We start from the raw sequence: 25,978 nt of genomic DNA, 5'->3' as shown, positions 1-25,978 counted from the left end.
GAACAGTATTGGGAGGAGGGTATGACAATTAAGTAATAACACTAGCAAATTTCTTTCTTTTTTTAGATATAAATTTATTTATTTTAATTGGAGGTTAATTACACTATTGTATTGGTTTTGCCATACATCAACATGAATCTGCCACAGGTATACGTGTGTTCCCCATCCTGAACCCCCCTCCCTCCTCCCTCCCTGAACAAACAGTGACAGAACAGCTCTGTATCCTGATTAAAGTGTTGGTTATTTGAGTCTACACTTGTAAAACTTCATATAACAACAGACCAGAAAAAGAAAAAATGTGTGTAAAACTTGTGAGATCTGAATAAAGATTATACCTGAGTTAATAATATTGAAAAGTATCAATGTCCTGGCTTTGACAATGAACCGAGTCTGTGTAACATGTTATTATTGGGGGAAGCTGGGGGAAGGGTCATTAGGAACTATTTTTATAATTTCTTGTGAGCCTTAGGCTATTTCAAAGGTAAAGTTTATTTTTTAAAAATCACTGGAAAGAAATAGATATATGAATGGTTTCTTTTTCTTTTTAATGCCAAGTATAAGTTCTTTGAGTACCTATAGAAGTTTTATAAATGTTTTAGGAAAAAAGGAAGGTTTGTAATAATCCGTAGCAATTTTCCAGTAACGGTTTCCTAGATAATATTTGCTTTTAGTGATGGTTTCTTCTTCCCTCAATACTTTCCATTTATAGTTATGAATTTGGTCCCTTATCTGTGTATTTCTGAAGAGAGGATGGAGTATTGGAAGAATCTTGAGCAGTAGGTGTAGGTGAGGCAGAGAAGAGAATTTCTGTCTTTTTTTTTTTTTGTAGTTTATAAAGGGTAAGAGCCTCAGCATTTAAACCTCTGAATCATTTCTTTGCATAGCAAGAATGTGTTTAGATTGAAAAAAAAAGCTACAAATGAATAAAGTTACCTCCAGTTGCCCTGAAATCCCTAGATGGCTCACTTTCAGGAGTGTTCTTCAGGAGGTATTTGGGAAGGGACTGGAATAAGTGAGAATAAGATGGTAATATTTTCTGTAATATTGGCCTTGGCAATATAAGATCATGCTCGAAATTGCTAATTTTCTCATTCCAAGGCAAGATCTCTTGGCACTACAGGGATCAAAGTAAATTTTTCCAAAATTAAGGTTGATGCTTACCCTGAATCTTTAGGTCACTATGATACCAAATTTCATGATAGTAATCCTGAGTCAATTTTCAGTCTATTTTTAAAACAAAAATAGATGAAGATCTGTTTGATATTCAAGAATGATCCTACATTGCTCAATTATTTAAACAGACTTTGGAGATTCTTGGAAATGGCTTGCTAAAGCTCAATTTCGTTTATAGTTTTGGCTACTGTAAACTCTTCTCCAAAGCCTTTGGATGTTTGGGGGTCAAGGGAGGCCACAATAAGAATTAAAACTGCAGCTACATGGAGTGTCTGTGCAGAGTGGAGAATATGACTTCTTTTTATTAAATATGACACAAATAATTACCAAAGTGGACCCTGCTATTTACAGATATATTATACAGCTTGGTTCTGTGGAGTAGTAGTAGTTGCAGATGAATCATAAAATTAACATTTATGAGACATTAATTAGATCTTTTCTAATATCATTCTGTGCCTGTATATCTTCCCTACTTTTCACGGATTTTTGACATAAGGAAAAAAGTGCCCTGGTTCTAGTGAGTCTTATAGAAATTACTGCAAAATATCTCTGGATGGGGTTCTTGTTGATTTAGGACTCAGCTTTGTCATTCCTTTCTCAGTGGCTCTCCAGACATTTTAAAAATATCTTAAATATCCTGAATGAAGATTTAATGATCCTTAGGATGTAGGTTCCTTGAAGGCCAGGGTTTTAACTGTGCTCCATGCCATGCCTCAATGCTAGAACTGTGCTCAACACAAGTGCTCAATAGCTTTTTTGTTGACTTGATATGGTCAGTTGATGTTAGGAAAGAACTTTGTCTCTGGGGTCAGACTGACCTTGGTTAGGATCATGACTGCCACTGGGTGACCTGGGACATGTTACTTCCAGGAGCTTTAGTTTTCTCATGTGTAAGCTGCATCAGTTCAGACTGATGCACCAAGCACAGAGCTTGGGAGGTACTGAGTGCTTGTGTTGTTTAGTCTCTAAGTCATGTCCAATTCTTTTGCCACCACGTAAACGGTAGCCCATCAGGCTCCTCTGTCCATAGGATTTCCCAGGCAAGAATACTGGAGTGGGTTGCCATTTTCTTCTCCAGGGCATTTTCCTGACCCAGGAAGATGACCTATGTCTCCTGCAAGGGCAAGGAAATTCTTTACCACTGCTTAGTGAGTGACTGTTCCCTCATTTACTCATATCAGCCCCATCGCTTTCCTGTTAAACGATTTCTGTTTTTCAGAATGTAATTTATTTTAAATGAAGTATTTTGGAGAAGACTATCATGATATTTAAGAGAAATCTCCAGGAGCTGAATTCCTGGACTGTAGAACTCCTTCCTGTATCCTCAGCTTTACCAGCCCTAAATCAACCAACCACTTCCACATTAGATCCATGCCAGTGTACACATGCAGAGCACCTCTTTCTAGATTTCCATCAGTGTTCACATTCATTATTTTCAGGCAGGAGGGGGAAGTTTGGGTTTTGTCGTTTTTATTGATTTTATTTTTCACTTATCAAATATATTATATTTGACCTCCTTGGATGTCTAGCATGACTCAAAGAACTACATATCCAGACCTTTCTTTTTTCTTGACATTCATGGCTGATATATTAAATTCCTCAATAGATGGTTTTCAAGCATTCTAGTCTTTGTGATTTATTACAAATTCTTACTCAGTTGTGATATAACTTAAGTCCCTCATTTATTTTATTAATGAATGTTGTAATCAGTTGTTGATTGCTGACTGTATATCTGTGCATTCTAGTGCTGTGAAGGCTAAGTAAGAAAGAAGTTGAGGGTATGGGTTCTATTCTCGGAGAGATAATAAACGGAAAGAAAAATGTTAATATATTTATTGTGTGAGGAACCAGAGATCAAATTGCCAGCATCCACTGGATCATGGAAAAAGCAGGAGAGTTCCAGAAAAAATTCTATTTCTGCTTTATTGACTATGCCAAAGCCTTTGACTGTGTGGATCACAATAAACTGTGGGAAATTCTGAGAGAGATGGGAATACAGACCACCTGACCTGCCTCTTGAGAAATCTGTATGCAGGTCAGGAAGCAACAGTTAGAACTGGACGTGGAACAACAGACTGGTTCCAAAAAGGAAAAGGAGTACGTCAAGGCTGTATATTGTCACCCTGCTTATTTAACTTATATGCAGAGTACATAATGAGAAACGCTGGGCTGGAAGAAACACAAGCTGGAATCAAGATTGCCAGGAGAAATATCAATCACCTCAGATATGCAGATGACACCACCCTTATGGCAGAAAGTGAAGAAGAACTAAAAGCCTCTTGATGAAAGTGAAAGAGGAGAGTGAAAAAGTTGGCTTAAAGCTCAACATTCAGAAAATGAAGATCATGGCATCTGGTCCCATCACTTCACAGCAAATACATGGGGAAACAGTGTCAGATTTTATTTTTTTGGGCTCCAAAATCACTGCAGATGGTGACTGCAGCCATGAAATTAAAAGACACTTACTCCTTGGAAGGAAAGTTATGACCAACCTAGATAGCATATTCAAAAGCAGAGATATTACTTTGCCGACTAAGGTCCATCTAGTCAAGGCTATGGTTTTTCCTGTGGTCATGTATGGATGTGAGAGTTGGACTGTGAAGAAAGCTGAGCGCCAAAGAATTGATGCTTTTGAACTGTGGTGTTGGAGAAGACTCTTGAGAGTCCCTTGGACTGCAAGGAGATCCAACCAGTCCATTCTGAAGGAGATCAGCCTTGGGATTTCTTTGGAAGGAATGATGCTAAAGCGGAAACTCCAGTACTTTGGCCACCTCATGCGAAGAGTTGACTCGTTGGAAAAGACTCTGATGCTGGGAGGGATTGGGGGCAGGAGGAGAAGGGGACGACCGAGGATGAGATGGCTGGATGGCATCATGGACTCGATGGACGTGAGTCTGAGTGAACTCCGGGAGTTGGTGATGGACAGGGAGGCCTGGCGTGCTGCGATTCATGGGGTCGCAAAGAGTCAGACACGACTGAGCGACTGAACTGAACTGAACTATCATAAAATAAAGGACTTCCCTGGTGGCTCAGATGGTAAAGCGTCTGCCTACACTGCAGGAGACCTAGGTTCGATCCCTGGGTCGGGAAGATCCTCTGGAGAGGGAAATGGCAACCCACTCCAGTACTCTTGCCAGGAAAATCCCATGGACAGAGGAGCATGGTGGGCTACAGTCCACGGGGTCGCAAAGAGTCTGACATAACTGAGCGACTTCACTTTCATAAAATAGCTTAAAACAGATGTTAAATAAGTGTATTTATGGTTAATTTTTACAGACAAATTTTGTATGCATTAGACAACAAGGAAAATATTTGGAAATATAGGCATATGCATGAAAGTGTGATTTAGGCCATATTTATGGCCTAAAGAGGAAAAATTATCATAATAGGCTGCTTGCTTACATTGTAGGCTGTCCTCCAAAGAGGCAGTTGCCAATAAGGGCAAAAGGAGCTAATGGGCATAAAGAGCTGGTGCCCTTTCAGGAAGGCCCAGAGATAGAAAACCACCATGTGCATGGAATGTGGAGAATTCCATCCTCATCTGGACCTACAGTACTGTCCAAGGGAACAGCTCCAAGAGGCTCTCAGCAGCTGGGGGTAGGAACTCTTAGGCTGAGATGGTTCTCTGTAAGGCAAGTGTCAGAACTATGGGTCAAGGAGGTCTTTCTGAGTAAAAGAGGTGTAATGGTTAGAATGCCCTGTCTATAAGACATGCTGGGAATGTGGAAGAAAGAAGGGATGGTTAAGAACGGCTGGGACCTGAACTAGGGGAAATTAATTGGGACAAAATGGCTGACCTTTCCTTTAGAAAGGGGCTGAAAGTCCAAATTGCCAGGTCTAAGAAGGCATGCTGCTGCTGCTGCTAAGTTGCTTCAGTCGTGTCTGACTCTGTGCGACCCCATAGACAGAAGCCCACCAGAAGGCATAGCAAACTCTAATTCACTATTTCCCTAAGTGGCAAAAAGTCCTAGGGATGGATCATCTAGGGTGCTTATTAAAAACACATTGTCAAACCCTCCTCAGATGTCCTGAACCATCACCTCTAAGAGAAGGGCTTGGGATTTTGTATTTTTCATGGGTGCATCTGATGACTTTTTATGACAGCAAGTTTGGAAAACATCACTTTAGTCTAATCGAGTCCAGCATCAGAATTCAGTTTTCCTTGCTCAAGAGGCAGGACAAGGCTGGGAGGCAAGGCTTTTTGGATTCGGAGGCATATTGCAAATCATATGTATGTCCGGAAGGGATCCTGGAAACAAGATTCAGTCTTGAGAAATAGGATTGTCAGATTTAAGCATTATGGATGTTAGAATTAGGGCTCCAGTGAACTGATCTGTCTACATAAGGCAGGGCTCTAGTGCTCATGGGAAACTAGAGGAGATCCTGAGAGGCAAAATAGCAGTGAAGCATCCTAGCCACAGGCGAGGGTGGTGGTAAAAGTCCTCCAGCCCTCTTGATGCAAATGAAAGATTTAGGCTTGAGTGGTATTCCTGGCTGATAGTCTTTGGAAGCCGTGGGGTAAAACTGCACACTTATGGGTAAGCAGCAGGTGGTATCTCTCTTGAAAAGGATCTTATTCCTGGATGACAGCCACTGGGGCAAATGGATGGTCCTTGACCAATTTATTTCAAGCCTTCATTCTTTGGGTCCAGATGTAAAATATTCTGGGTGTCCTTGAAACTTGACCTTCTTGAGTTTATCAGAGTCATGTAATAGATGTCCCTAAAGAGAAGGAGGAATATGTGAGGATTTGGATAGTGCTGTGAAGCCAACTTATTGGAAAAGACCCTGATGCTGGGAAAGATTGAAGACAAAAGGAGAAGGGGGCAATGGAGGATGAGATGGTTAGATAGCATCACCAACTCAGTGGATATGAATTTGAGCAAACCCCGGGAGATAGCAGGGGACAGAGGAGCCTGGTGTGCTGCAATTCATGGGGGTCTCAAAGAATCAGACATGACTTAGTGAGTGAACAACAACAAATGAAGCTGAGGAGACCCTTCCCACAAGAGAACCTTAGTCTCCTGCAGCCTTTGAGGATACTCTGGAGATGGACATTACTCTCAGGTGAGTCTAGAGCATGCAGGTAGAGGTGGGCATGAGATGTTAAGGAAATGATTGGTAGGTTCTTTTGGGCTAAGAGTAGGACTTGTTAGACTGGGAAGTAATGAATTTTGACTCTGATTGCTTCTGGAAACTGAATGTTTGTGTCCCCCGCCTCCGAATTCATATGTTGAAAGCTAATCCCCAGTGTGATGACATTTAGAGGGCTTTGATAGGTGATTAGGTGGAGCCATCAATGATGAGATTAGGGGCTTCCCTGGTGGTGGCCCCTAATAGTAAAGAATCCGCCTGCCAGTGCAGGAGACATGGGTTCCATCCCTGACCTCGGAAGATTCTACAAGCCACGGAGCAATGGAGCCTGTGCACCGCAACTACTGAGCCCACATTCTAGAGCCCATACTGTGAAACTACTGAAACCCACACACATAGAGCCTGTGCTCCGCAGCAAGAGAAGCCCCCGCAATGAGATGCTCACACACTGCAACAGGAGGGCAGTCAGCTCCTCACAACTAGAGAAAAGCCCTCACGGCAGTGAAGACCCAGCACAGCCGAAAATCAACTAATTAATTAAAGTTTTTTAAAAGGATCAGATTAGTGACCTTACAGGAGAATAAAGAGACCAGAGTTCTCTCACTCCACTATCTGAGGACACAGCAAAAGCATGGCCTATGTGTACCAGAAAGTGGCCCCTCACCAGACTGAATCTGCTAGCCTCCTGCTTGATCTTGGACATTCCAGCCTTTGGAACTGGGAGAATCAAATTTCTGTTGTTTAGAAGTCACCCTGTCTATGATATCTGTTATAGCAACCGAAATGAATTTGAAATAACCTCAGAATGAATCATAGACATGATAGCTCCTTTAAAAAATTGAAATAGTAGCTTGGAGATCCTTAACCCTAAATCCTGATATATTTGCTTTCCTCTCTCAACAGGCATCACCCTTTATTCTTTTCAGGGTCAAAGGAAAAAATAGATTTCCTGGTTCACTGTTCCTTATGTTGATACTACAGGTTACAATTATTATATTTTGTATCCTAAGTTTCTGTCTTAGAATCAGTAAATACTTATTTGAGCAAAATTTGGTAAATGAATTAGAAGGCTTGGCTCTCTTCATCTGTCTGAAGCCTCTCTGCTGGTCACAGTCCTATCTGTGTTTACAACCATCTCAAAATCACCTCTTCCATGAGACCTCACTGAGCTCCTCTGTCTGTATGTGACTTCTTGATCCTTTGAAAGCCCATCGCACCTCAGTTTGTAAGTCTTTATGACACTCATTCACATGGCACTGTGTGAATGAGTGTCGTTACATTCTTCATTTTACTCTTTAAGAACATTTAATTTATCTTTATGTAGGATTTATTTATAACTCTTCTTATCCCATAAAGGAAACCTATAAATGAGAAAATGGTAAGAAAGGAAAATAAAATGGGAATATAAGATAAAGCTAACTGTTACAAACTTTTATTGGGTATTTGCCATGTCCTACGTGCTAGACAGTCCCTGCTCTCTTTGGATACAGAATTGAGTCAGGACAGAGCTGTGGCTAATGGACCAGTTCAACTCTAGGAAGCTCTCAGAGAGCAGCTTCAACCCATCACCAGAGGTTAGTTGTTAATAATTTAGCCCCTTAACTACCTGATTTCTCCCTGAAGCACCCACTTCTTACTATTGTTCATCCTAGAAATTGTATCCTCAACTGTGTTAGCATTTTTCATTAGCGGACTTATTTTCTAATTTCATAGATATCTTGGTAGCTCTTTCCTAAACTTTCTTCAGGCTTTCCCAGCAGCTCAGTTAGTAAAGACTCCTGAAATGCAGGAGACCTTGGTTAAACCCCTGGGTTGGGAAGATCCCCTGGAAAAGGAAGTGGAAAGCCACGGCAGTATTCTTGCCTAGGAAATTCCTTGGACAGAGGAGCATGGTGGGCTATAGTCCATGGGATCTCAAGAACTGGACACGACTTAGCAACAGCACCACCACCTCCACACTTCTTCAAGGTCTAAGGGCTTGCATACCAGACTGTAAGGCCATTCCTGTAATTGCTTAGGAGACAGGGTATCCCTCAATTTTTTCTGGGGAATTTCTGTCCCAGCTTGTAATTACTTTACATATATTATGTAGTAAAAAGATTCTCTGGCAGTTTATCATCAAATTATAGCTGCCTTTGTAAAATAAACCTCATTTATATGTTGTTTCCTCTACATTGGCTAAATGGCAGCAAATGAAATAAGGAAATGATGATCATTTCCCAGATGTTGTGAGAGCAACTGATGCACCAACATAGTCATTTTTGGCTCCAGAGCAAACTATGAATGGAAAGTAATGACTGTACAAATGTGTGGAAGTGTAGATTATTACCATGGCAATGTAAAAAGCTACAGATTTCCCCCCAAATCACTACCCAATTTGTATATTTTGACCAAAATAATTCTGGAGGGAAAGTCCCTACTAGGTCATTTTTAAAACAGAAGCATTTGTATTAGGGATGCTTGAAAAAATTTTAAGGATATTTACTTTAATTTTCTGTTTATATCTCTGTGTATGAGGCAGGAATAAGGAAAACTATGATTGCAGTGTAATTTTCATTCTAACTGATCTTTAAAATAGTATATTTTATTATAATAACTATCACCTCAGATAATAACTAGTAATTAGAATTTCTTAATGCTGAGTTTTTATTTTTATTTTTCGTTAACGCTTAATGCTGCTCTGTTTTTAAAATTTGGCCAAGTTGCTATTTTAAGATCATGGGTTTAAGCACTCCTCCATGAATTGGAGTTTTACTCTTAGGTACTTCCAAGAAATGTTCATTTCTTTAATCTTATTTTCATTATATAATAAATTCAGTCACTTGAACATGGAAAAAGGACATTAGACCCTCCTCCCTTAAAGAGCGAGCTGTGTGCACTTATATCAGGAGCTTTCCCATCATCATCTCTGGGCTTTTTCTTGAGACAGGTTTAGATTTGGTACAGCTTGGGACAGAGGAGTGTAGAGACCAAGGCATGTGGGATCAACGTGGGTGGCAACAGGCAGGGATCAGCCTGCGATTCAGGGGGCAGGCAGGGGTCATCCTGTGATCCAAGGGGCAGGCAGAGTCTAATCTGGGAGTGCTCGGAGCCAACAGGGGTGACATCAAAAGTCAAAGAGAAATGAGCCAGGAGCCCAGGAAGCTGCTAGGGGGAGCCAAATAAATGTGCAAAAGGTAACTGTCTTGCTTAGGATAAATATGTAGTCAATCTCTGGCCATATTTCTCAAGGTTTTCTGATCACGATTTAGCAAGAAATACATCTTGTATCATGGTCTAAAAATACACAAGGGTTTTAGAAAAATCCTTGCCCTCACCATGGAAGAGGCACTCTGATATATCCAGTTCTCCAAAGTCCTATTCTGTTTCATTTAAAAGTTGTTGGTAGGAGACATACAAATCTGATTTCATGATCCGCTAATTGATAGAAATGCATTGCCTAAAATGTACTGTCTCAGAGATTGGGGAGATTGGGATGAACAGAGCACAAAAACAAAAACAAAGACTGGAGATAGACTGATTTTAAGGCGATTGAAAGCCCTTTGGAAAGTTAGGATGTAACGCGTGAAACAGCAAAACACATTTAGAATAGAATAAGTCAAAAAGAAAAGTTATGACCAACTAGACAGCATATTAAAGAGGGGAGACATTACTTTGCCAACAAAGGTCAGTCTAGTCAAAGCAATGGTCTTTCCAGTAGTCAGGTATGGATGTGAGAGTTGGACTATAAAGAAAGCTGAGCATCGAAGTATTGATGCTTTTGAACTGGGGTGTTGGAGAAGACTCTTGAGAGTCCATTGGACTGCAAGGAGATCCAACCAGTCCATCCTAAAGGAAATCAGTTCTGAATATTCATTGGAAGGACTGATGCTGAAGCTGAAACTCCAATACTTTGGCCACCTGATGCAAAGAGCTGACTCACTTGAAAAGACCCTGATGCTGGGAAAGATTGAAGGCAGGAGGAGAAGGGGATAACAGAGGATGAGATGGTTGGATGGCATCATGGACTCAATGGACATGAGTCTGAGTAAACTCCAGGAGTTGGTGATGGACAGGGAGGCCTGGCGTGCTGCAGTCCATCGGGTTGCAAAGAGGCGGAAATGACTGAGCGACTGACCTGAACTGAAGCAAATTAATAGGCAAATCCCATGAATACAAGTTAGTTCTAAAGGTGTCAGCTTGGGATATGAATAGTTAAGGTCAGCTATTAGAGGTTTCCTGGAAAAGGAAGCATAAAGCCTGCTTTTGAGTGACATGGATTGATGAAGAGTGTCTGGGAGCTGGGTTGGGGCTTCCCTAGTAGCTTAGATGGTAAAGCATCTGCCTGCAATGCGGGAGACCCCACTTCAGTCCCTGGATTGGGAAGGTCCCCTGGAGTAGGAAATGGCAACCCACTCCAGTATTCTTGCCTGGAGAATTCCATGGACAGAGGAGCCTGGTGGGCTACAGTCCATGGAGTCGTAAAAAGTTGTACACAATTGATTGACTATCCCACACCAGGAGCAGGGGGTAAATACCCCAGATAGAGTAACAGCAGGTTCCTATAGAGGACCCTAAAGTGTGCTTCTTGGTCGGAGTGAGAGTATGTATACTATAGAAGGATGAAAAAAAAAAAAAAACTCAGGAGAGGGGAGGTAGGTGGAAGCTTTCAGTACTGTAGCCAGCCTCAGTGGCAGTGGGAGAAAACTACCTTTGCTGATATAAATGACATGATGTAATTGTGTTTAAGGATCATTCTAGTGACTGCCGAGAGGGGATCCATTGCCATCAGTTTGCAGGAGACAAGGAAGACTGCTGTAACCAAGAGAGTGTGAAAAACTTGATCTTGTCATAGAAGTCAAAACAAAAAGGGGAGAGTCCAGGAGTTGGGGACATGTTTGGCTCTTGTAGAAGTTTTGTGACCTGTCTTCTTGGTTTAGATTCCAGTGCTGGATATGACTCAAGAGGTGATTAAAGGGGCTTATCTCTTTGTTGGATCTGATCCAATGTGAGAGTTGTTATCTCTTTGTTGCTTTGGCAAGGCACTGTCTTTCCTCCAACCTGGACTGATGTTACCAGTATTCATTGCTCCTGGCTTAAGCCCCAAAGATAAAACTCATTTGAAAGTCTTTGTACCTGGTACGATGGGACAGTAACCTCTCTCTTGTCTCTGAAAAGTAGTGTCAGTATTTAAGGAAATCTCCCTGCTCTTTTCAGAGAAGGCAATGGCACCCCACTCCAGTACTCTTGCCTGGAAAATCCCATGGATGGAAGAGCCTGGTAGGCTGCAGTCCATGGGGTCTCGAAGAGTTGGACACGACTGAGCGACTTCACTTTCACTTTTCACTTTCATACATTGGAGAAGGCAATGGCACCCCACTCCAGTGTTCTTGCCTGGAGAATCCCAGGGATGGGGGAGCCTGGTGGGCTGCCATCTATGGGGTTGCACAGAGTCAGACATGACTGAAGTGACTTAGCAGGAGCAGCAGCAGCAGCAGCAGCAGCCTGGCTCTTTTGGAGAAGGCAATGGCACCCCATTCCAGTTCTCTTGCCTGGAAAATCCCATGGACGGAGGACCCTGGTAGGTTGCAGCCCATGTGGTCGCTAGGAGTCAGACAGGACTGAGCGACTTCACTTTTATGCATTGGAGAAGGCAATGGCAACCCACTCCAGTATTCTTGCCTGGAGAATCCCAGGGACAGGGGAGCCTGGTGGGTGGCCGTCTATGGGATCACAGAGAGTCGGACATGACTGAAGAGACTTAGCAGCCCGGCTCTTTTGGAAAATCATCCCTAGGCCCTCCAAGGTAATGAGGGTGGCTGGATGGCGGGTGGCTGGATGGCAGAGCCCTGGCTCTTCTTGCTTGGGGTTCAGCTTTACCTTGGGGATCTCCCGTTAGTGCTGGGATTGCCCTCCTCTAGCTTTCCTACCTAGGAAGACCGAGGCTGGGGTTCCTTTAAAGATCTTGATGGGTTCAGCTGCAGGAACCTACTGACCTCAAGCAGTGCTGTCCCCCAGAACCTCAGGAGTGCATTAGTGGCCACTCAGCCCACTCTTGGCTCTTATGCCCACACTGCCCCTGCTGTTCACTGCTTTGGTTAAAGTTGCTTGTGTATTGATCTTCTTTATAAGCTCCCTTATAAACAAGGTTAATTACTCATCTTATTTATCTTCATAGCCTCTTACTGTTGAATACACAGTACCCTGTATTGGTATTTATAAATAAATTAACAGCACAATGAGAATATATGATATTGTTGTTATTCTAGGTATCTCTATAAAGCTGAGACTCTGAAACTAAAATTTCATGTCTTTTCTTTATGGAAATTATCCTAAATTAATTATTAGAAATCAGTTCATCAAATTAGGTAGTATAAACTAGTTTAATAGACACTTACGTGGAAATCAGTTTGTCATATTATTTAGGCTTAGATTAGCTTTGAAGCCGTGGATAGTGGACATCAAGGCGAAAATCCTTAGGAAGGTGCCAAGGACCCTCAGAGAAAGAAAATATATAGAAACAGAAATGGAGAACCAAAGTCAAACTTCATCTACTTAATAGATGTACTTACCTCAAATTATTCTGCCTATACCATTGCACACTTGCTTAAATGATATCTCTTCCCTGCCCCTTTTAAATGGTGTATTTCCTCAGTATCTCCAAATAGAGCAGAGTGTTGCTTTTCGAGACTAGGCACTGTGGGCTGTCTCTCTTCCGCTCTCCCCACCCCCACCCCAAATCGACAATACTGGTATAAAGAAGATGCCCAATGACTGACTGAGTGGAAAGCACATAAAAACACACAAAACTTCTTTCAGTCTCTTACTTGCTCATTTTATTTTTAGCCTAGCAAGCAATAGTTGCAATGAGTATTTTTGTATGAATAATTAAATTTTCTCCATGGTCTCTGAATTCTACCCTCCCCTTTTTCTTTCAGGGCTGGAACAACCATTATCTCTGACAACTTAAACTCACACTCCCTTGTATTCATCGTATCTGTAAGTATACAATAAAAGCATTACCTTCTTCAGTTAAAGTCCAGTGGGGAGCTATAAACCAATAGTTATATCTCTCAGTTGACTTCCATATTTGTGATCAACTCTAAAGCTAAGGGGCCAGTTGAACCTGACTGCAGATGACATAAATATCAACTCCCTTGTGAAATTGTTAAGCTAAATAACGTTCATATGTCATTACAGAAGATGATGCATTTAAGAGCTCCAAGTTTCTTTCATATTCAGAGTCCTTTCAGGGTCTGTGTTGGATAACTGCTCAGATGAGTGCTAAGGATATACCAGTGTACACATTCCTGTGTGATGAAGATCAGTTCTTCCACCCTGAAAGAGTTCCACACCATTCCTCCACCAAGAGGAGCTCTTGATGCAACTGGTAGAAGTTTAGCAAGTAAGAATATTGCTGAGTAATAGTGTTGTACAAACATTGGAGTTTATTTCTGAGTTGCAGTTCACCAATTCTGGGTCTATATGCTTATTTATTTTTATGTTTATATTTATTAATTTATTATGTGAATTAAATATATAATTTGTATATTTGTTTTTCTTCCATGAAATAATTTTCAATATATTGTACCATAAAAAGAAGGCAAATGTAAAATGAACATTAACTGTTTTATTAAATTCTTCTATACCACCATTTTAAGAAGCACTTAGGAGTCTACCTAATAAACGGATGATAAATGTGAATAAGTTTAAAATACAATTTGCAAAAACACAATATCTGCTCTTATTTAATCACCCACAGTTTCTCCCAAGACTTCACTCTCAGCAGGAAGGAAGAAAACACTTGACGAAAAGAAACAGGTAAGATAAATGGTTTAAATTTCACTTAAAAAATTGAAATATAGTTGATTTACAGCGTTGTGTTAATTTCTGCTTATAGCAAGGTGATTCAGTTATACATATATGTATACATTCTTTTTTAAATATTCTTTTCCATTATGGCTGATCATAGAATGTTGATTATAGCTCCCTTTGCTATATAGTAGGACTTTGTTATTTGCCCATTCCCTATATAATAATGTGCATCTACTAATCCCAAGCTCCAGGTCTATCCCTCTACTCCGCCCCTTGGCAACCACATGTCTGTTCTCTATGTCTGCAAGTCCTATTTCTGTCTCACAAAAGTTCCTTTGTGTCATAATTTAGATTCCACATATAAGTGATATCATATGGTGTTTGTTTTTCTCATTTACTTCACTTAGTATGATCATTTCTAGTTCCATCCATGTTGCTGCAAATGGCATTATTTCATTCTCTTTTATGGCTGAGTAGTGGTCCGCTGTATACATGTACCACATTTTCTTTATCCTAAATGGTTCAAATTTGATGTCTCGTTGAAGATCTGGATCTTAGGTTCTTTTTTCTTTAAGATACAGGAGATTGGTCCCAGTATTCTCAGCGGATGCAAAAATCCAGGGAGCTCAAGTCCCTTGTACTGTGCTTAGTCACTCATTTGTGTCTAACTCTTTGTGACCCCATGAATTGTAGCTCACCAGGCTCCTCTGTCCATGGGCATTCTCCAGGCAAAAATACTGGAGTGGATTACCATGCCCTCCTCCAGGGGACCTTCCCAACCCAGGAATTGAACCAGAGTCTCCTGCATTGCAGGCAGATTCCTTACCAGCTGAGCTACCAGGGAAGCTACCATAGCCTGCCAGGCTCCTCTGTCAATGGAATTCTCCAGGTGAGAATATTGGAGTGGGTAGCCATTCCCTTCTCCAGGGGATTTTCCCAACCCAGGAATTGAACCTGGGTCTCCTGCACTGCAGGTGGATTCTTTACTGTCTGAGCTACCTGGGAAGCCATTGCATTTGTATATAACCTATACAGTCTCCAATATACTTCAAATCATCTCTAGATGATGTGTGATACCTAGTATGATATAAATTCTATATAAATAATTGTAAACACAATATAAATTCTATGTAACTAATTGCCTTGTATGGAAAATTCATGTTTTGCTTCAGAAATTTCTGAATATTTTCAATGTATGGTTGGTTGAATCTGCGATTCAGAACCTATACATATGAAGCACTGACTGCATCAAGGATCTTTGTTCCAGGGGGTGCAAAGTAAAGGCATAGCACGATTCCTCTTGCCTTGGCACTCACCAAGGGAACACACCAAATTCCTGTGTTCATTTCTTTAAGTCTTAGGTAGCACCTAGACGTCAAGCGGATAAATACTTTTTCAGGAGGTTTTTTGGATGAGCGATCCACTCTTTCTCTGTGATCTAGGGTGGTCTAGCAATCTGTTGTTGTTTCATTGCTAAGTCGTGTCCAACTCTTCTGTGACCCCATGGACTGTAGCCCACAAGTCTCCTTTGTCCATGGCATTTCCCAGGCAAGAATACTAGAGGGGGTTGCCATTTCCTTCTCTAGGGGATCTTTCCCACTCAGGGATCAAACCTGTGATTCCTGCATTGAAGGTGAATTCTTTACCACTGAACCACTAGGGAAGCCGAGTCTAGCAAGCTAAGCAAGGTAGATAGCAATCTTTTGTAGGATCTTCCTTGATTATGCTTAATCATGCTCTTGCTTATACTTAATTTTAACTATAAATGCACAGTCATTTGTAAAGTAGCAACACTGCTGAAATTGGGGCACAAGCATGAGTAAGACCCAGACTTGTAAAGAGAGCTTTTCATCTCTGTTTACAAAGTGAATCATTATTTGTAAATGCTTCTAAAGAATGTAAATTATTTATAAATAACATTTGTGCATTTTTAAAATGTAATTAATTTTCATACACACATCTATGGCATAAATGGCCTGACCTGCTGCTTACAGAATCTCATACTTCTTCAGTCTTGAGACTCTGTTTCTGGGACTTTGGGTTGCTTCCAAATTTGCAAGTCCTTAGTAATGAATTACCCAAAAGAAATGTCTGGTAACTAAAGACTGGAGTTGTATTTGATATCTACATTGATAATTAGCAGCTTGATGTCATTCCTTATGTCCCACACAAGCACATGTTCTTTGAGAGAAGGATCTACCCATCGCCTCTTCCTCCATTGATGGATACCCTATCAGCTCTTTTTAAGGTTAGTGATTCCCTGTTCAAAGGAGGGATTTCTTCTCCTTAGCATTAACTACTTCCTTCTTCTTTCATTAATTCATCAAATATTTTTTGAGCACCTACTTTATGATGCTTCTGCTCCCTGCTTATGAAACCGCATGTCTTGGGCCCCAGGCATTTCCCTGCCTTTGTCAAAGTTGCAGTTTTGATGATTCTTCTAGCACTGTCCTAGATACACTAGAGGTTTTCCCTGGTATTTGGGCAGAGTGTAAAGTAAGGTAACCCAGCTTTAATTGAATCTTCTATGTCTTATTTGATGGAACTAATGAAAATTACAAGCATTTAAAAATCTGAATTACTTTAGTAAGGACAAAGTCATTTCATAAATTAATTAATATATCATTTATTAATTGTTATTAAATGCTTGTTAATTAAGTAAAACACTAGAGTTAAATGAAAAGATGGATAATTTCCTAAAGGAAATGAAATTGTGATTTAAAAATCTTCCTTAATTGGCTTAATTGACAAGCATGGCACTGTATCATTCAGAGCTACAGGCTGATGAAAGACTACACAAACAGAGCATATGGGGAGCAGGAAACAGTGAGGATTATTTTCCAGAGAATAACCATATTCTATTTTACTCTACTCCAGTGGTTATTAACTTTGTCTTGGTTAAGAATCCAATATACGTAAGTCAACTAATGCTTATTGAGTATCTCATATATGCCAGATATTTAGGGCATAAGAACTGAGGATTGATTTGAACAAAAATAGATCCTTTAGAGAATTTGGTGAAAGCTAAGGGTGGAAGTGAGAAATAGATTTAAGGGACTAGATCTGATAGACAGTGTGCCTGATGAACTATGGACAGAGGTTTGTGACATTGTACAGGAGACAGGAATCAAGACCATCCCCAAAAACAGAAATGCAAAAAGCAAAATGGCTGTCTGAGGAGGCCTTACAAATAGCTGTGAAAAGAAGAGAAGTGAAAAGCAAAGGAGAAAAGGAAAGATATACCCATTTGAATGCAGAGTTCCAAAGAATAGCAAGGAGAGATAAGAAAGCCTTCTTCAGCGATCAATGCAAAGAAATAAAGGAAAACAATAGAATAGGAAAGACTAGAGATTTCTTCAAGAAAATTGAGATAAGGGAACATTTCATGCAAAGATGGGCTCAATAAAGGACAGAAATGGTATGGACCTAACCGAAGCAGAAGATATTAAGAGGAGGTGGCAAGAGTACACAGAAAAACTACAAAAAAGATCTTCACAACCCAGATAATCATGATGGTGTGATCACTCATCTAGAGCAAGACATCCTGGAATGTGAAGTCAAGTGGGCCTTACGAAGTATCACTATGAACAAAGCTAGTGGAGGTGATGGAATTCCAGTTGAGCTCTTTCAAATCCTAAAAGCTGATGCTGTGAAAGTGCTGCACTCAATATGCCAGCAAATTTGGAAAACTCAGCAGTGGCCAAAAGACTCGAAAAGGTCAGTTTTCATTCCAATCCCAAAGAAAGGCAATGCCAAAGAATGCTCAAACTACCGCACAATTGCACACATCTCACACACTAGTAAAATAATGCTTAAAATTCTCCAAGCCAGGCTTCAGCAATATGTGAACTATGAACTTCTTGATGTTCAAGCTGGTTTTAGAAAAGTCAGAGGAACCAGAGATCAAATTGCCAACATCCGCTGGATCATCAAAGAAGCAAGAGAGTTCCAGAAAAACATCTATTTCTGCTTTATTGACTATGCCAAAGCCTTTGACTGTGTGGATCACAACAAACTGTGGAAAATTCTGAAAGAGATGGGCATACCAGATCACCTGACCTGCCTCTTGAGAAACCTGTATGCAGATCAGGAAGCAACAGTTAGAACTAAACATGGAACAACAGACTGGTTCCAAATAGGAAAAGGAGTACGTCAAGGCTGTACATTGTCACCCTGCTTATTTAACTTCTATGCAGAGTACATCATGAGAAATGCTGGACTGGAAGAAGCACAAGCTGGAATCAAGATTGCTGGGAAAAATATCAATAACCTTGGATATGCAGATGACACTACCCTTATGGCAGAAAGGGAAGAGGAACTAAAAAACCTCTTGATGAAAGTGAAAGAGGAGAGTGAAAAAGTTGGCTTAAAGCTCAACATTCAGAAAACGAAGATCATGGCATCTGGTCCCATCACTTCGTGGGAAATAGATGGGGAAACAGTGGAAACAGTGTCAGAATTTATTTTTCTGGGCTCCAAAATCACTGCAGATGGTGACTGCAGCCATGAAATTAAAAGACGCTTACTCCTTGGAAGGAAAGTTATGACCAACCTAGATAGCATGTTGAAAAGCAGAGACATTACTTTGCCAACAAAGGTCCGTCTAGTCAAGGCTATGGTTTTTCCAGTGGTCATGTATGGATGTGAGAGTTGGACTGTGAAGAAGGCTGAGTGCCGAAGAATTGATGCTTTTGAACTGTGGTGTTGGAGAAGATTCTTGAGAGTCCCTTGGACTGCAAAGAGATCCAACCAGTCCATTCTGAAGGAGATCAGCCCTGGGATTTCTTTGGAAGGAATGATGCTAAAGCTGAAACTCCAGTACTTTGGCCAACTCATGTGAAGAGTTGACTCATTGGAAAAGACTCTGATGCTGGGAGGGACTGGGGGCAGGAGGAGAAGGGGACAACCCAGGATGAGATGTCTGGATGGCATCACGGACTCGATGGACATGAGTCTGAGTGAACTCCGGGAGTTGGTGATGGACAGGGAGGCCTGGCGTGCTGTGATTCATGGGGTTACAAAGAGTCGGACACGACTGAGCAACTGAACTGAATTGAAGTGAATGCCTATAAGTGGGCTTCTGTCATGGCTTGGCTGGTCTGCCTGCAATGTGGGAGACCTGGGTTCAGTCCCTGGGTTGGGAAGATCCCCTGGAGAAGGGAAAGGCTACCCATTCCAGTATTCTGGCCTGGAGAATTCCATAGACTGTTATAGTCCATGGGGTTGCAAAAGAGTCGGACGCAACTGAGCAGCTTTCACTCACTCACAATGCCTCTAAGTAGTTACGTTAGCTTAATCACCATCTTTTAAAATTGATGTCAAATTACAGTTGTTTTCTTGTTAAATTAAGATATTTATCTTTAATTAAAGGTATTAGTAATGAATATGTTTTATAAACTGACTCCTTGGTATGAAAGACACTTATGTAATTCTAGGATGTTTGGGAAATCCAGAAAGCTTCATTAATGGTAATCCTGTGGGATTTTATGGGTTGAACTGTGTTCCCCAAAGTTGATACACTGAAGTTCCAGAATCTTAGAATGATCTTATTCTTTACCAAGGTAATCATGTTAAAATTAGGTCATTAGAGTGGGCCCTACTCTAATATGTCTGCTTTCCTAATAAAAAGAAATTTTGGGACAGATACTCACACAGGGAGAACGACATGTGTAAATAAAGGCAAAGATCAGGTGGGATTCTATAAACCAAGGAACACTAAAGGTTGTTCACAAACCTCCAGAAGCCGGGAGGGCCTTGGAACACATTCTCTCTCACAGCTCTCAGAAGAAACAACCTTGATTTTGGACTTCTAGCCTCCAGAACTGTTGTTTAAGCTACCTAATTTGTGGTTTTCCAATGTGGTTGTATAGTTTTATACTCCCACCAGCAATGTGTGAGAATTTCTATTGTTCTATATCATTACCAACATTTGGTATTGTTAATCTTTTAACTACTCTGATGAGGAATATGAAGTTTTAATTTGATTTTTCTCAAGAATAAAGATATGGAGCCCCTTTTCAGCATGCTTATTGATTATTTGGATATCTTCTTTTGTGAAGTGCCTAGCTCTTTTGCTCATTTTTAAAGAAAATTTATTGTTGTTTGGGTTTTTTTTTAACCTTTTAGTCTGTGCTTCTTAACTTTCATAATGATGTCTTTTGGTGAACAGATGTTTTTAAACCTGATGAGATCCAGTTTATCTGTTTTTTTTCTCTTAGGGTTATTCTTTTGTGTCCTAAAATCACTGTCTACCCCAGAATCTATCCTGAACAGAAACAGAGAAAGGATTTTTTTTTTTAAGATTAGTAGTTCACATTGATTTTTATATTTTGCCTATTGTTTCTCATTTGTTTCATATTTCTTTCTTATTTAGGTTTTTATTTTCTACTTTCCTCATAGTATTAATCACTAAGGCTTTTGAGTGCATTTATAGCATTAGCTTTTATTTGGAAAAAAAATCTTGAAACTTAGAAAATATATGAAAACCCCCACCAGACTACATGGGATTTAAAGTGAATATCATCTCAAAACCACAATGAAGTACCATTTCACGCCAGTCAGAATGGCTGCGATCCAAAAGTCTACAAGCAATAAATGCTGGAGAGGGTGTGGAGAAAAGGGAACCCTCTTACACTGTTGGTGGGAATGCAAACTAGTACAGCCACTATGGAGAACAGTGTGGAGATTCCTTAAAAAACTGGAAATAGAACTACCTTATGACCCAGCAATCCCACTGCTATGCATACATGCCGAGGAAACCAGAATTGAAAGAGACACATGTACCCCAATGTTCATCACAGCACTGTTATAACCACGACATGGAAGCAACCTAGATGTCCATCAGGAGATGAATGGATAAGAAAGCTGTGGTACATATACACAATGGAGTATTACTCAGCCATTAAAAAGAATACATTTGAATCAGTTCTAATGAGGTGGATGAAACTGGAGCCTATTATACAGAGTGAAATAAGTCAGAAAGAAAAATACCAATATAGTATACTAATGCATATATATGGAATTTAGAAAGATGGTAACAATAACCCTGTATGCGAGACAGCAAAAGAGACACAGATGTATAGAACTGTCTTTTGGACTGTGTGGGAGAGGGAAAGGGTGGGATGATTTGGGAGAATGGCATTGAAACGTGTATAATATCATATATGAAATGAATCACCAGTCCAGGTTTGATGCATGATACTGGATGCTTGGGGCTGGTGCACTGGGATGACCCAGAGGGATGGTATGGGGAGGGAGGAGGGAGGGGGGTTCAGGATGGCAAACACGTGGCAGATTATACCTGTGGCAGATTCATGTTGATGTATGGCAAAACCAATACAATATTGTAAAGTAATTAGCCTCCAATTAAAATAAATAAATTAAAAAAAATAAAGTGAATATCATCTCTAAGATAGTATGATTCACTGTGTGAGGGTAATCTAGGGAGAATTGCTTATTAGGGACAAACCTGTATTTTGTGGGACTTGAAGCTTGTTATGAGTTAGGAATCACTTTCTAAGAAAAAGTGAGACTTTTTTCAGGAGACTCGGGTTCAATCCCTGAGTCAGGAAGATCTCCTGGAGAAGGAAATGGCAACCCACTCCAGTACTCTTGCCTGGAAAATTCCATGGAAGGAGGAGCCTGGTAGGCTACAGTCCATAGTGTCACAAAGAGTTGGGCACGACTGAGCGACTTCACTTTTCTAAGAAAAAGAGTTTCACATGCCATTTTGTTTGGGGTTGCCACATTTTGAGATGTGTCAGATATGACAGCATGTCATCTGATGTATTGAGATGCATAGACACGAGTCTGCTCATAGCAACCCTCACGCGCTGTGTGGTTGTTGTTGTTCAGTTGCTCATTCTTGTCCTACTCTTTGCAACCCCAAGGACTGCAGCATGCTAGGCTTCCCTGTTCTTCACCAACTTGTGGAATTAATCGAACTCATGTCCTTTGAGTCAGTGATGCCGTCCAACCATCTCATCCTCTGTCATCCCCTTCTCCTGCCTTCAGTCTTTCCCAGCATCAGGGTCTTTTCCAATGAGTCAGCTCTTTGCATCAGGTGGCCAAAGTATCGAAGCTTCAGCGTCAGTCTCTCCAATGAATATTCAGGACTGATTTCCTTTAGGATTGACTGGTTTGATCTTGTGGTTCAAGGGACTCTCAAGAGTCTTTTCCAACACTACAGTTCAAAAGCATCAGTTCTTTGGTGCTCAGCTTTCTTTTTTGGTCCAACTCTCACATCTACACATGACTTGACTACTGGAAAAACCATAGCTTTGACTAGGCAGACCTTTGTTGGCAAAGTACTGTCTATGGTTTTTAACATGCTGTCTAGGTTTGTTGTAGTTTTCCTTCCAAGGAGCAAGCATCTTTTAATTTCATGGCTGCAGTCACCATCTGCAGTGATTTTGGAGCCTAAGAAAATAACACCATGGCTTGTAGTGTTGCTGTAAATTTGTACCATACATTCATAGGAATTATAAAAATGTTTGTTTTGTAAGATTTCAGATGGTTGGAAGATGAGATGGTTGGATGACATCACCAATTCAATAGACATGAACTTGAGAGAACTCGGGTTGATGGTGAGGGACAGAGAGGCCCCAGCATGCTGCGGTTCACAGGGTCACAGAGGGTCAGACAAATCTTGGCTACTGAACAACAATAGCAAGATATCAGTAAAGAAATACATATGATGCACTTGTATTTGTATATATTGCAGATAGAGCATATTTATGAAAAAATAGAAATTCCACTTCGACTAGGAGACCAGGTCAAATCTTCAACTTACAATTTTACACAGCTGATAACTGGAAGAATTTGCCACAGAACTAGTTTCTGGCTCTGTTTCTCTCCACTTTCAGAATGCAGTATTGTTAGTGCCCTTCATCTTCATACCATGATGCCAGATGAGTCACAGAGCAGGCACTTGAATTATTCCTGGAAGAAATCGTATGCTGGGAGGCTAGCAGTACCTAATTATACAGAAGAGTGACTGTTAACTGCATCAGTTCATACCTCTAAATCCAAGTTAACTGTGTCTCCAATTCAACTTCCACTTTGTTGGATCTTCAGAATACCTCTGGTCACTCCAGTATAACTAAACATGGTAAAAAATATTAGGGGTACAAAGAGAAAGCTACCTTAAACAGTTATAATTTAAATATCTTACTTTTTCAAAATTTACAAAAATATTCAGTTCATGTGAATGTGTTGTTTGAACCTCTCCTAGATCCTGGAAGGGGGGTGACTCTAAAACTTAAGATTCATTACTTCATGGTAAATTTACCTCTGTTTATTACTTCAAATTAGAAATATGAAAGAAGCATGTTATATGTTATATGCTAATTACCCCTGCTATAAATATTAGATAATATTGAAATTTTAGATTACAGTACATTAGATGCTGATACAAACACACACATCCACTATGTGTTGTAGAAAACAGTTAATCACTCAGCACCTCCTCCATATCAGGTAGTCAAGCCTGTTTTAGGAATGAGTGTATACAAGAAAAATATATTTAAAATATGTGATAATGAAGACCATTATAAAGACTAATATGAAAGTAACTTATCCCCAGGGGTCATTAAATCATATTATTGGAAATGTTGACAGTCTTGTGATCATGTAATTAAAAAAGTTCAATTTAGTGAGTGTTACTCAGTATGCAGAATACATCATGAGAAATGCTGGGCTGGATGAAGCATAAGCTGGAATCAAGATTGTCGGGAGAAATATCAATAACCTCAGATATGCAGATGACACTACCCTTATGGCAGAAAGTGAAGAACTAAAGAGCCTCTTGATGAAAGTGAAAGAGGAGAGTGAAAAAGTTGGTTTAAAGCTCAACGTTCTGAAAACTAAGATCATGGCATCCATCCCAACACTTCATGGAAGATAGATGGGGAAACAGTGGCTGACTTTATTTATTTGGGCTCCAAAATCACTGCAGTTGGTGATTGGAGTTATGAAATTAAAAGACACTTACTCCTTGGAAGGAAAGGTATGACCAACCTAGACAGCATATTAAAAAGCAGAGACATTACTTTGCCAACAAAAGTCCATCTCATCAAGGCTATGATTTTTCCAGTGGTCATGTATGGATGTGAGAGTTGGACTATCAAGAAAGCTGAGTGCTGAAGAATTGATGCTTTTGATCTGTGGTGCTGGAGAAGACTCTTGAGAGTCCCTTGGACTGCAAGGAGATCCAACCAGTCCATCCTAGGGGAGATCAGTCCTGAGTGTTCATTGGAAGGACTCAAGGGGACAACAGAGGATGACATGGTTGGATGGCATCACTGACTCAATGGACATGAGTTTGAGTAAACTTAGGAAGTTGGTGATGGACAAGGAGGCCTGGTGTGCTGTGGTCCATGGGGTCGCGAAGAGTCAGACACAACTGAGCAACTGAACTGAACTGAATTCTATACCAGATATCTTCAGACATACAAATATACTTCCCTGGTGGCTCAGACAGTAAAGAATCCATCTGCCATGTAGGAGACCTGGGTTTGATCCCTATGTTGGGAAGATCCCCTGGAGAAGGCAGCCCCCTATAGTTAGTATTCTTGCCTGGAGAATCCCATGGACAGAGGAGCCTGGCAGGCTACAATCTGTGGAGTCCCAGTTAAACATTAAAGAGGGTCTAGCACTTTTATTTTCTTTCATAAATATGCTATGTTACTTTGTTTAAATTAGTATCTTCCTGAAATCATTTTTATATTCCAATAATGATAAGGGCTATGCCTTTTTATTCAACTGAATGACTCATGTACTCACTGATGTCAACAGTATTTTGAGTATTTGAGTTAGAGTGTGGTTCCAACATTAAATAATTCTACCACATTTCACAATGAGTATTTTTAGAAAATATTTTCCAGTAAGTATTTTAGTAGAAAAACAGTAAAATTTTCCCACTGTTTGCTCTGATCTGAAAAATATTTCTGGCATTCACAGTTACATATTTTGACAGTCACATAAGTCTAATATGAACAAAGCAAACTCTTAAATATTAAAAGAAGATACCATGGAAAGAAATAAAATAATTGTTTTTGAGGAAATTTTATATACTCTATGGCATAATTTAAATGCATAAAATGAAAATATTTTTAGAAAAATTATAATTTTATAAGCATATTTTTTAAGGCATGCTTATTGCTTTTGGAAAAGATGCTTAAAAATGTTATGAAGTGTATTGAATATTTTAAGTCTGACATTTTTATGATGATGAATTAGGTCAAGGCAGACATTTAGGTTTCTGAGGAATGCTGTCCTGAGTAGCTAAATCAGTTTAACCAACATTTTTAAGTTGATAAAAAATAATATCTCTTGTTTGTCCATCCTAAATGCATAATGTTTATGTGTGAATCACATTTTATTCCATTTAATTAAATAAAATTATTTATACAAAATACCAAGATCATTGCCTGGCACAAAGAAAATTGTTAAGTACATTAGTTATAACCCTTTATCTCATAATTAAATTAAACAAAGATGTAGTTGTATACTGTTATGGCCAGCTATGGTAGATTGTCTAAGAAAATAAAACTTTTTGTTTAATTTAAGATATAAAGGTAATTCAGAATTTGAAATAAAAAGCTGTAAAGACTAGCATTCAATCCAATAAATATATTGATTTAAGTTTCAAGCTATAGGTAGGAATTTTTTTAAAAAAGATGATGCCATTGTCTCTACCCTTAGCTTTGGTGCCATAATTTGAGGATAAAACCATATGCAAATAGGTCCTCAGCTGTCTTCTATAAATGTTTGGTAGGTAGCCATTTAAGGAAGGGCAGTAACATGTCCTGGAGTGGTCAGATAGAGTGTAAAATGAGTCTTAATGAATAGAAACATTCATTTGGGGAGAGTAAAATGTTTTCTCATTCATAAGTGGAGCAGGTAGTTTTTAAAAACT

At 39.9% G+C, this 25,978-nt stretch overlaps 1 long non-coding RNA gene across 2 annotated transcripts in view; it reads left to right on the top strand.

The window, feature by feature from the left end:
• Nucleotides 1–25,978, top strand: part of LOC132659957 (uncharacterized) — a 96,888-nt gene that overhangs the window by 54,113 nt on the left and 16,797 nt on the right. The window contains exons 5-7 of one of the 2 annotated variants that reach the window (XR_009601049.1): nucleotides 13,185–13,245; nucleotides 13,489–13,651; nucleotides 14,009–14,067. This is a non-coding gene — a long non-coding RNA (uncharacterized LOC132659957). The remainder of the gene's footprint in view (nucleotides 1–13,184; nucleotides 13,246–13,488; nucleotides 13,652–14,008; nucleotides 14,068–25,978) is intronic. The other variant, XR_009601050.1, reaches the window with a different exon arrangement.

The sequence above is a fragment of the Ovis aries genome, chromosome 6, assembly GCF_016772045.2.
Source record: "Ovis aries strain OAR_USU_Benz2616 breed Rambouillet chromosome 6, ARS-UI_Ramb_v3.0, whole genome shotgun sequence".
Taxonomy (NCBI): Eukaryota; Metazoa; Chordata; class Mammalia; order Artiodactyla; family Bovidae; genus Ovis; species Ovis aries.
This window is presented reverse-complemented; position numbering and strand designations above follow the sequence as displayed.